This window comes from Enoplosus armatus, chromosome 20 (assembly GCF_043641665.1).
Source record: "Enoplosus armatus isolate fEnoArm2 chromosome 20, fEnoArm2.hap1, whole genome shotgun sequence".
NCBI lineage: Eukaryota > Metazoa > Chordata > Actinopteri > Centrarchiformes > Enoplosidae > Enoplosus > Enoplosus armatus.
In genome coordinates, this window is record NC_092199.1 from 11,454,407 (window position 1) to 11,467,152 (window position 12,746).

Genomic DNA, 12,746 nt, shown 5'->3' on the forward strand with positions numbered 1-12,746 from the left:
TAACTTCCCTCTGATCGATTAATGAACTAATAGTTTCAGAACAAGTCATGTTTGTCATTTAGTTCTGGTGAAAACCAGAATTGGCCTTGCAGCACACACAGTCAACCTCCTCTGCCTTTGCTCTGCCAGGATTTTCCGATCAAATCAGTGAAAGCTGGGATTGGCCGCTTATCAATTTTGACTGTAGCAGATCCTGGCACAAAGAGACGTGCGCATCCCAAATTTAACTGAAGTTCACCTTCCAAAACACTCAGCGCTTTGGATCAAGGGAGCGTCCCGTCGGTTCAACTCGACAGTGTGTTTCCGTTCTCGCCAGATGTTCTGTTTAATTAACATGCAGGCTTGGGGGCGAGATAGGTGTCACCACCCATAGACAGTTTATCCAGGTGCCGTAGCTCCGCATAATTACTTCACATTAACATGAATAATATTAATTAGATTCATAGTGTGTTTCTTTGAGTGAGAAATAGGTCAGTGTTATTGGAGATGATTAAGAAAGTCTTTCTTATGTGTTGAATGTGTTCTTGAGCGGAAAGCAGCTTTCATGCACATTCCATTGAATCAAGTTTAGCTGTGTGTGTGTGAAGAAGAAGACAATAGAATATATATATATATATATATATATATATATATATATATGCCATGAACAAGTCACAGACATTCAAGTATGTAAAAAATGTAAAAATCACATGTAAACCAGTGGTAGCTGAATAGAATCCTTTGTCGAGATGAATTGACAAAGACGGAGAGAAGTTGATAATCCTGACCACATTTATTTGCTTCGGCGCTTCCTGAAATTCTTTAGATGTCTAAGTAGAGGGACAGGGTCCTGGGTAGTGTTTGTGAATACATACAGGAAAGTCTGAAACAGCAGAGAAACCAAGGCCAGCTCTGTTTCCGTCATAAATCACACAGTATGAAGACAACTTTGAAACTCAACACCTCAAGATCTGAGAGGCCTACATACCCCTTCAAGAGACAGAGAGGGTGACAGATGTAGAGGACTGACAAAAGACAAGGCTATGGTTGGAGTGATTGTATGTTTCCAGAAACATCCACGAAACGTCCGGTTTTAAAATGAGTGATGATTGAGATGAATGAGTGAAAGATAGCAAACCCAATCTGCTTACTCATCATTCCTCTGTCTTTCACATAGTTCTAGGTGTATGCTAACTGGTGCCAGGCTAACACGTGTGTGTGTGTGTGTGTGTGTGTGTGTGTGTGTGTTCCCAGGTAAAAGCCAGGAGTCGCACTGTAAGAGGAGAACGACCAACCAAAACCTGGGAGCCACTGGAGCCCCAGGGTGCTGGAATGGAGCAGCTCATAGAGTAAGAGAGATTGTGTCTTTATTTGTCTGATTTGACGGTTCGCTTTACACAGTTTGTTAACATGTTTTATTGTGTTTACTACATGAACTTCCTGTCTCTATTTTGGGGCTTCCTGGAACTGTTGTTGCCTGCTGGAGAAGCCTTTCAGCTATTTATATATACTAGCAGATTATTTCAGCCCGCTGGCTCTTTTGGATACTGTAAAATATGACTTGCAGAAACGCTGCAAGCCTTTTTCTACCCAGTAGTTTCAACTATATATATCTCAATCCAAAGCCATTTGTTTTCTAAAAGCCATGTTTGAGGGCAGAACCTTTTAAAAGACTCAGATTCAACAGTGTTGGCTTGAAGGTTTGTGTTGAAGTGTTTGCCTGAGCTGAGGTGAGGACATTTGAAAGGGAGCATGAAGATCATATGGACTCTCTTGTCTGTGTGAAATACAACATCTTGACAGAAAATGAAAACAAGCCCAGTCGCACTGTTCAGTATGGACAACTTTTTTGGCAGCTGGTGACATCTAAACAGATGCTCAGTGTTTCTCCGACCTGTCTCTCACTGTTTTAGTAGGACAGGTTGATGAGGTGCTTGGAGGTTTACAGCCCGACATGTCTGGGCATTTTAAAAAGGCTATCATTTTCTATTTTTAGCAAAACAGGACTCATCACCATCCAGTATACAAAAGGTTGCAGTTTGATATTTTGATGAATGGAGTTTCTGGGAAGTAAGATAGACAGCTTTACATGTCGCAGTGAAGCAGGGAGGGCAGGGAATACAAAGAAATATCATGAATACACTTCGCAGTTGCGCACACAAATCCACGGAGGCACACAATTATTCATAAGCTTCATAGAAGACAGACACAAACATTCCTACTCGGTATCTCCCTTTCAAGCAGTGAGTCAGCAGAAAGATGAAAAAAAAGCCTGGGAATGATGCCACAGAGGAGCAATAACCAAACTGTTTGTATGAGGGCAACCACACGCTGTTTTCACGCTGATCTGTCTGTCTGTCTGTCTGTCTGTCTATCAATCTATCTTGTACTCTGCTTGTTATTCTCCATGCTTTTTTTCTTTCATCACATAGTAGCTTCCCCTCTTTGTCAGTGCTGCTGTGGCTGAGCAGAGTGTGATAAGAGCCATGGGAGTTGTATCTTCTTGGCTCTACTGCATGTCCTCTTCCCTTCTTCTCAACACCTTCTGCAGGAACAGGACTGGCATTGTGTTTCTGGGGTGTGTGCACATATAGTAAGTGCTGGGTGTCGGTGTGTGTGTGACTGTGCGTTCAAGTATGTGTGTGTGAATCACAGACTCCTCACTTGTTACTTCATTATACCTGTCTCTCACCGGCGTGCATCGATGCAACATGTATAATTCATACCTGCGACTGTGCCTAGGAAGGGATGCGTGCCTACATGCTTTCCCTCCTCCTCACTTCACCTCAACCTGTCAAGTGAAGCCGTTCATTTACAGTATGTCAGCACCGGCCCCCCTCATGTCTCGTATAGACCGTGACACATCAGTGATTTCTGAGTCACCCTCCTCTTCCTGTGCCAACGTGACGTAGCTTTCTCTTAATGATGAGGTTACACCACCGACCTGCCGCTGCACCGTGGAGTGACAGAGAGGGGTTCCTGACTTGCGCAACTCCACTCTCTGGCCTGTGACTCACTGGTGAGTCATCGTAAGAGGGAAAGGGGGCTGTAAATGCACCCCCTTGCAAGTGCACACACACACACACACACACACACACACACACACACACACACACACACACACACACACACATATACTCATGCTTCTAAGCACACACCTTCTCTGTTGGAGTTGATGACCGTTTGTGTGTGTGTGTGTGAAGTTAAGAAAGTGGTGTGTTTGTGTGATGTCTGTGTACACTGACAGACGTCATAAGTCCCTCCTCTCTCTTTTTGTGTCCAAGTGCACAGACAACACACACACGCACACATCATCATTTATAATAATCAACATAACTGTAATAGAGTTTGTGTTTTTCAGATACAGAGCAAAAAGCAGAACCAGTAATTGTTTGACCCTTAGTGCATTCCAATTACTGTTCTGTTGACGCAGCCTCGATAAGATAAGGACAAGCATAATGATGAGGACGGGACTGATATTTTTGGAAAATTGGGTTCACAGTGGCTGCTTTTCAGCCACTAGAGGGAGACACAACCATTAGTTTCTAACATGAGAGTTCACAGAGTGAATGATGCTGTATTATTATCTTCATGTGAATTCAATGTTGACTATCAAAACACCATCATATTTCACTCGTACTGTAAATGGATTGTTTTTTTAAGGCTAGATGTTTTTTACTTCATTGATGTTGCCAGTTCATAAATTAACTCATGTCGTAGCAACAAAGTGATTGCAACAGTATTCCATATTTCAAACACACTAAGCTTTAGGAGAGTGGGCGATAATGCTGCTTCATTTAAATGCCTCATAACATCTTTTCACATTATTATTTCCTCTGTCTCCATGCAGTTTTGAAGTCCTGAGAGGCTCATTTTCTGAAGCGGATATTTGTTCTAATAGTCAAACACAAAGATGGAACTTGCATATGTGGAATCAGTCAGATGTTCCTGAAGGAAGTGTGGCTCTATATTAGATTGTACTGTTTAATATCCCATTACGCAACCTGTCATGGCATGACAGTTAAGCGCAGGTGTGCTGGCGGCTTTGTAGCAGTGGGCCTCTAGAAACCTCGTAATTCTCCTACCTCTGCATCACAATTTCACTTGTATTACAAAGATCACACTGACATTTACGTAAAGGGGGCCGTCATCAGAGATTCACATAAAAACCCATTATACTTGCAAAAAAAACACAAAAACAAAACATCCTGAGGATACAAAACATATTTGTCAACCAAAAATGGGACAATGAATGACATTTAACCAAGAGGAAATATATTCTCTATATATTATATCTGACATTACTGGAGTCATTAATGGAGAAACAAATCTGAAAAATAGTGTTGGAAATCAGATCATTTTTTTCATGATCGATTACTATGTTGACTGTTTTTGTCCCCCGGATTAGTAGTTGTTGAGTCTTTAAAATTTCGGGAAAAAAGTGAAAACCTACAAGTTCTACCACAAGTCCAGAACCCAACGATATTCAATTAACAAAGACAAAAAAAAAAAAAACCCAGCAAATCCTCACATTTGAGGCAGAGCAGTGGAACCTTTGTCTAGGTTTAAAAATGTACCTCAATTTTAGTTGAGTTGAGTTGTGGTATTACTGAAATGTATGTAAACTGATGGCCTCTGGTAGATGATTCATGTTCCCTTGGGGACAGTAAAAGAGTCATCATCATCAGGCTGTCAGGGACTTAGGCAGTGCTGGATTTCATGTGACTGATGGAGCTGTTGTGTGGTCATGGTTAGGGTCATTCTTCACTGGATACTGTAGCTGCAGTCAAAATTTCAACTCTATGACTGTGTCTGTAAACTGACATGATGTAGCCTTGGGCAACAAATAAAGGAGATGGCCGTCATCATTGCAGCAGTGTTTGGAAGCTTTTTAATAGCTCATTTGTTTCCCTCTTTGTCTCTTTTCACATCAGTATCATTTGTCTGGAACAGCTGGCTAGAGCTAAATTTACCAGCCCCTCTTTCTAGGGATTGAATTACAGAGGTTAAGATGGCTCCGACATTAGATTTATTCATACAGCCTATAAAGAAATCAGTGTAGGGAAATTGAGGTTTAAGCTATTTGAAGAGGCGATGACCACAGTCTATCAGGGGACTTTTATCAGCATTTCAAGGAAACCAGAGGGCAGGGCAGATGCCTGATGAGGATGGAAATGATGTTAAGTAACTCGAAATAAAGTAGGTGGACCGAATGTGCATGTGGTCTGAGGAGTTAAGATGTTTATTTCTTAATCGTCACTCTGATGAGCTGAGTAAATACTATCTGTCGCAGTGAGCAGGTAACTAGAAGGGCCCTAATTGGTCATTTGGGGCCGAGCTGTCGGGCTGCGAGAATGCAGGGGTGCACAAACAAGTTGATGTTAATACTTCCAGCCTTTATACTGCAGCAATTTGTGCGGATTGTGTTTTTAAAGATGATGCACGGCGGCTCCAGCTCACACTGCCTTCTTTGTGACTTACCATTTTAGTAATAAAAACGCAGTACATGGTGCTATATAACAGTGCCTTCTTACTATTGACCCAGGGTGCATTATAACCAAACTACAAACAAAATGTTACGTCTTTAGTCCTGCAAAATACACAGGCTTGATGTGAAATGAACACGTCATTCACAAAGTAGCTGCTGTCTGAGGGAACACTAAAAGCTTTCTCCTCAAGCCACAGGTTCAGGTTTTGTTTGGCCCAATGAAGTCCAACCTGTCGAGCTGGCCTGTTTATTTGTTTGTTTGTCACAGTTCAGTCCTTGAGGTGCCTGGTCATGTTTGCGCTCATCACTATGCATTCATGAATGGAAGGCTGCTGCATACATTTGGGTTGAGAAGACAGATTATTGCTACCTCACAGGAAAATTGCTTTGTGTTTGTGTGCTCGTCTTTGTGCATGTGTGTGTGTGACTCTCCAAGGCTGTGTGAACAGTGTAGCTGGTACAGATAGACATGATCTCAGCACACTGTCAAAACCTTCTGCAAACACTCACATGTGCGCGCCTACAGATTTTTTTAACCAACACATCTTTAATCCGTTTTATTGTCATTATGTTTTCCTGTTATCTCTTTCTCCTTATTATATCTTTTGGTGTGTGTGTAACGTCAGATGAAGCACAGCCTTGTTACAAAACAGGATTCATTTGTCCAAAAGAGATTCTGGTTGTTGCGGTCATCTCACGTTGAACACTCCGCCTCCACATATACACACCACACACAAGTACACACAGCAGCGGCAGCCTAATCACTCTCAAGACAATGACGGCAGCAAGGAACGACACACAGCGCAGTTCAAATCTAACTGAACTGCCGCATAATGAATCATGGAGGGCGGTCGGCTGGACATGAGACATGAGCAATAACAGAAACAGTGGTCGGCTTCCGTCAAAACAGGGTGTGTGGTTGTGTTTGTTTGTGAGGAAATCACAGGAGTGAGGTGAAATGATCTTCTGAGATGTTTATGTGAAAGAAAAACAGAAACAGCAGTGAACATATTGAGCCGCAGTGTGACTGTCAGTCACTTGATTGAAAGGGAGAGAGAGAGAGACAGAAATGAGAAAGAGACTTTTGGATTTTCTGTGCATGTTTGGGGAAAGAGTAGTTGCCCTCTAGTGGTACTGTTTCTGTCTCAGAGATGTATTGAATTTTCCATAAGGAGTTTTATAAAAATTGGGGTGCATTACAATAATAAGGATGTGACATTTCAACCTATCCTGATTCTGTTTGCCGTCATGCGGTAATGGACAAAGTGGTTAGTGTTGATGTTGCACACGTGCTTGGTGAATGACATGATTTTCATCGTCATTGCACGTTTATTTCATTGCATAGTGAAATGAATGAAATCCTGTGGCTGCCTGGAAGGTAGAAAAACGCAGTTAAAAAGTTAGCAGTGATGTTACTGTAAGTATGAAATTGATAGTAAGTGGTTAAAACATCAAACAACAGTTCTGCCCGATGCTGCTTACTCTGAACTCTATGAAATCCAGTGGATGTTCAAAGAGAGTGTGTGTAGCTCAAGGACACTTAGACACACCGGATGCTCGCCGACACGGTGGCTTGAGCCCGGTAATCTTTTCTGCTCACTACACCAACGTGCTGCCATAAAGTGTGTGTGTAAGCTACACCTTAACACCTCAGTGAATCCCCCCTAGAAGAATTGATTAGCTCTCTAATCACCGGGGATTAAGCTGGAAAACCACCACAGAGAATGGGAACTTTCAAGGAGGGGTGGGAAGATTGGAGCGAAAATAGGATCCTTGGTAATATGGGAGCAACTTAGTGTCTTGCCCAAGAACACAAGTGTGGTTTTAACATCAACAGACTGCTTTACCTTGCATCCTTGAAGTGATGATTCATAAGCAATTTCAGAGGTCAAGGGAGGTAGTGGAAGTTTATGAGAAGTTCAGAGTCAGCAGCCAATACTTACATTGCCTCATCTTTTATTCAGACCAGCCCTCAGGACCAGAAGCTAAGTCCGACTGGCATTATGCAGACTGGGAGTGGCCGGGCGATATTATAGAGTGAGTGAGAAAGAGATGGATAGACAGATAGGAGAAAGAGGGAGTAAGGGAGGGAGAGAGGAAGAGAGAGAAAGAGAAAAATAGGCATCTGGTTCCAAGTCCTCCAGGCAGAGCATTTACATTTTTCTCTCTGAAGATGATTAATTTAGAGAAATATGGCATTCCACTGTGGTGTGTATGTGTGTGTGTGTGCATGCTTACCTGTATATTTGTGTCTGTGCGTGATTTATAGAACAGTGCTCTGTTCAAAATACACGTTTTAAGCAAATGTTGAGCTGAGTTAACTCTGTTGCCATTACAAGAAAAGTTTTTAGAAACTTGAGCTCACAGTGCAATGGACGGACAGGACAACATACCACGAGCATACTGATAAAAACACCAATCCTACATAAAAATACAGGGAAGACAACAAGCTAAAGACATGTACCTTAAAGTGTCGATGGTTTAGTGTTCAAGAGCCAAATAGCCTCAAGGAATGTTCCTCTTTTGAACAAGGCTCTCTATACCTCCTCCCAGAGGGCATTTCCTCAAAGAGGGGAGAGAATCATCCCTAACAGTATTCAGAGCCTTTTGGTGAAGGTGAAATTCATTAAGTGAAGAAAGACAGTGGTCAAGTTGCAAAACCAAACAAGAGAAAATTGGTACATTTCACAGCTTTCGCTTGTAAGGTTCTCACTCTTTCACATTCTTAGCTGGGGTCCTGGGGAATTTGTGTGCATTTGTCTGTGCCTACACTTTTAACTATAAAGCTTTCCTGTGAAGCAGAGTAAGATGGGCTTCCACAGGCATGGGTCAGACATGGTCCATCATTTGACTGCACTAAGTAGCTCACAATTGTTGAAAAGACAGCCAATATCATATTTTATATGTTTTAGGCCATTTACTACAAATTTGCATGTACATTATTGCTAGCCCAAAGCATGCTTTATACTGTGTATCTCCAGGCAGCCTCTGGTTACAGCAGAGAATTAAAATCAACTAGCGTAACCAAAGGTAATCCATAGCTGTGAGCATTTATTCAGGGTTTTTGTATTAAGTTGCATTACTGTTGTGTGTGGAAATGCAGGTGAACACATGCATTGTTTTAAATGTACTAAATGGTGCATTTATGTGCTACCAGAAGATGGTATTAAACATGTTAAAACACCTTTAACATGTGGAGGAAAAGCGTGTATTTATACAGACCTTCAGAAAAGCAAAAGTAATGCAAACGAGACTGAAAGCACCCAACTGAAATGTCAGCTCACATCATCTCTTGTGAGTCTGAAACTTTGTTTCCTTTGTCCTCTTGCTCCCTGTCTTGCTCCCTGTCTCCAGCCATCAATGTATCTTCTCTCCTACCACTGCTTTAAATGTTTGTCAGCTGATAGCTGTTGCAAAATGATGTAACACTTCAAGATCATTTAACCACAATTAAACAGTATCCCAAATGTATTCCCCCAAATGCAAAGTGGATTTAATTTTAAGGGCTTGACTTTGGGCCTTTTTCACAGAGGACATTCTGGCTCATTATTTCAGGAAAAGTGCAGGTGTAACTAATAACATTAAGGATGGGTGTGTTATTTGAAGTTGTCCCAATAGTGGCACAATGCCACTGACTGCAGCCAATGTTCATTCGTTTCACCTGTGTGTCGATTTGTGAGTGCTGTAAAAGGCTCATTCTGAAGCAGATTATTGTTTTCCAAAATACAACATTCAAGACAACAAAAGAAAGAGTACATGGCTAACCAGATAACTTTAACAACCTTTGTTTATTATTTAGTATTGAATGAAACTTGACAGAAAGCGTTTCTTTCTAAGGCAAGCATGACTTTTAATACTCTATTAGCTTTAAAAAGTGATTCCTCTTTTTGGATTAACAAAAATGTATGTATGTGTGTGTAAACACGTACATGTAAACTATGTAAACTGTGACTGAGACAGAGATTTTATATTCCTCAAGTTTCCTCTTTGCTAATACAAAATATGTCAGCAGGGGATATGAATCATGCGGAACCCAGCTGTTGTTTGTTCCTCTCTGACGTCCCCTTGTGCTGGATACAGAACGTACCAGGCAGACACACACATGCACAGACACATGTCAATAATTCTTAGAAATTGTCTGTGAACTTGGATTGAAAGATGCTGAAATGCCAAGCTGTATATGTCTAGGATGGATGATGTGCTGTGTTCTGTGTACCGATTAAACCTTTCTTAATTACTTCACATACTGTATGCACTATATGCAACTCCAAAAGGAGTACCAGATTTTTATAGGGTTATGATCAAAGAAGTGCCGAGGGTAGACCGAAGCCGATCTCAGACTACAGTTTGTGTCGATATATCCCAGATTCACCTCCCCCCCCCACAATCGGAGGAGACCTTGGTCGGTACCGGTTTGGCCCAGACTATCTGGTAATGTGAGGGGTTTACAATTCCAGCCCTGACCCTCCCGACCTGCTCACACAGACTCATCAAACATCAAACATGAGCGAGACCACAATAGCCAATGAGAGAGACAAGTCTACAAGGAGACAGAAGCTAAACGTTAGCGTTAAACCCTAATGTTAGTCCCAGATCAGCTGACGGTGTTGCCAAGCAACGGTAAACATTCTAGCCCTTGAGGCTAACATTAGCTAGCATACTGCTGTTGACAGATTGAAGGGGACAGTTAAAATCTCACCTCCACTTCTCGTTGAAGAACAGACAACCTGTGTTGACCGCGTCTCCCCAAGACTCATTAAGCCTTCTCCTTTAGTTTTTTCTTCCTGCAAAGCATTACTACAGCAAGTTGTTGCACCACGTCAGTCTCCATTTTGTTTACATCTGCTTCCCCATGAGATAACGTGAGGTGGTGCATTGCCCCCTCTGGCATAATAAGCTTGATAATATTCTGTAGTGTGTGTGTGTGATGCGCCATTATTGAGATAAGAGAGAAGAACATCTTAAGTTTCTCCATATGTGTGTGATGCAACCTGAAAACTCCTGCAGTCTGAGCTCGACTTAAGAGAGAGATAGACAGCAGAGAAAAGAAACTTGGAGCTTAAGGAACAAGTGACTGAAGATGACAAATAAAAGAAAGGAGAAAGGCAAGTTAAAAGAGGCGATGACTTGGTCACAGGCAGGAGTAGAAGTAGAGACGTCAAGGCCGCAACACGCTCACACATCTGCACAGAGGGAGAGGGAGATTATCCCGGGGCTGCTTTGCAGGGCCCTTTACTGATGACTCATGAAGACGTGGTGGTGACGGTGGTGTTCATCCTCAGCATGTGTGTGTGTCTGACTGTGTGTGTGTGTGTGTGTCAGACTCTATGGAGGGTGCTTATCATTCCATAAGGATAGAAAGGATTCTTCCGGCGTGCTCCAAAATGATGGTGTTCATTTTACTGTGCATAACTTAGATTCTGTGTGTGTGTGTGTCTTGTCTTGTGAATGGTCCTGTCTGACTAATCCCAGCAGGGAAGGCTTCTGAGTGCTGCCACAGTAATTACAGGAAGAAGCTTTCTTAAACTGTCTCTCGCTTTCTCCATGACTGGCTGTTTCTCTCCTGTCAAATGAGCTGTAGGGTGGAATGATGTATCAAGGTGTCTGCAGACTGAGCGCTCGGTGAATACTTATTGTGAGTCTTCAGTAAGTCGATATTGATTTCATATTCATGATTACATGCATGCTCCATGTGCACATCAATATTTGAAAACAAAAAAAACATTGTATATATATTGTCATCTAGATGGTCATATATATCGATCTGTGTTTGCATACAGCAATTTCTTGTTACCTATTGGCCGACATATACGCGATATTGATACAAACGTACAAAATTACAAATACTCAGACAATTTTTGTGTTGTGTAAACATAAAACACTTTCCCACAATGGAGGGGACCCTGTTCAGTTCCTGACAGCTGTGCCTCCGCAGTGTCTGTGTGTTGAATGCTGGTGAAGCATCATGTTCTGGTGACTGCACTAGAAGCTCCGGTTCTGTCTGACTGTCTGATGGATCAAAAAAACAGCTGGTGACGAGTAAAGAAGGAGGCACATGGTTCGGTATGGTTTACCCTTTTACCCTGCCACCAGAGGGGCACCATCGACAGGGATTGCTGCACAAATGGGGAACACACAAAGACTAAATTGTGGGGGAAAAAAGTTCAAAATAGTTGTGTCTGTGTCTGTTAATAGTTTCATGTTGTCCTGCCTCTGTATTGTGATAGCTTATTGTTTGTCAATGAAAATCAAAGTGCTTGTCTTGTCCTTTGTTTTGACAGCTGGTTTAATAATAAGTCATGAATAATAATTTATTTAAATCTAAACCATGATTGAATCATTCAGCATTAAAAGTTTGAGTGACTGTCTGCGGATGACCTCATCTCTATTCTGAGTTCAGTGGAAAGTTAGTTTCAAGTGTCGTGTACCCAAATGGATGTTGCCAGAGCGAGGATGTTTGTGTGTTTGAATGAAAATAGCCCTGGAAAAATAGAGGTATATGATTTATTCAGCAGCCAAAACCATTTTAGAGCCAAACGTAGACTAAAGGCAAAAAGAAGCCCGAGCTGTCAATATTTTGAGCTCGGCTCTTCCTCGCTGTGGTGGTAAATTCCCCTCAGAGGCCTGTGGTTCGCTCTGTTGCTGCCGTATCCTTTTTTTGTCAAGATTCACTCTCTTCTACTGCGTCTCCCTCAATCCTCTGAAGTCCCGCTCTCTCCCTGACTCCAGCTCTTCCTCTCTCTGTTCCTCTTTCTCTCCAGCTATTTAAAACAGGCAACCTCATTTATCAGCCAAAGTTTTGTCCCCCCCCCCCCCAAAAAAAAATCATAGGAATATTCAAATAATATTTTAACTCAGTATTACATATAAACACAGGCTGATTTTGTCCTAGGTGTATGGAGCATAGAAACTTCTTTTTCTATCAGCCTTTCACTACCTCTGTTGCAGGTATGGGTAACAGCAGTGTTGCAGACAAAACGTGGTGTTATTCCTTGTCCTAGTGGTAAAAAACTCAGAAACGTTCACAAATTACAGCATTCACATAATGCTCCTGATATGGCTGCTGCTCGATTCAAATGAATCTACACTAAATGTGCAGGAATTAGTTCTGGTAACACAAGGTATGAACATGCAGCAGCACAGGATGCATATACATAATATTGATGAATCTGTTTTGCAAATGCGTAAGCACACTGCAGATTTATGGAATAATATTATTGTAGTGTCAGCAGGGATGAGGACTGCAGATGCTTTAAGAGCCATTAATATTACACTATGT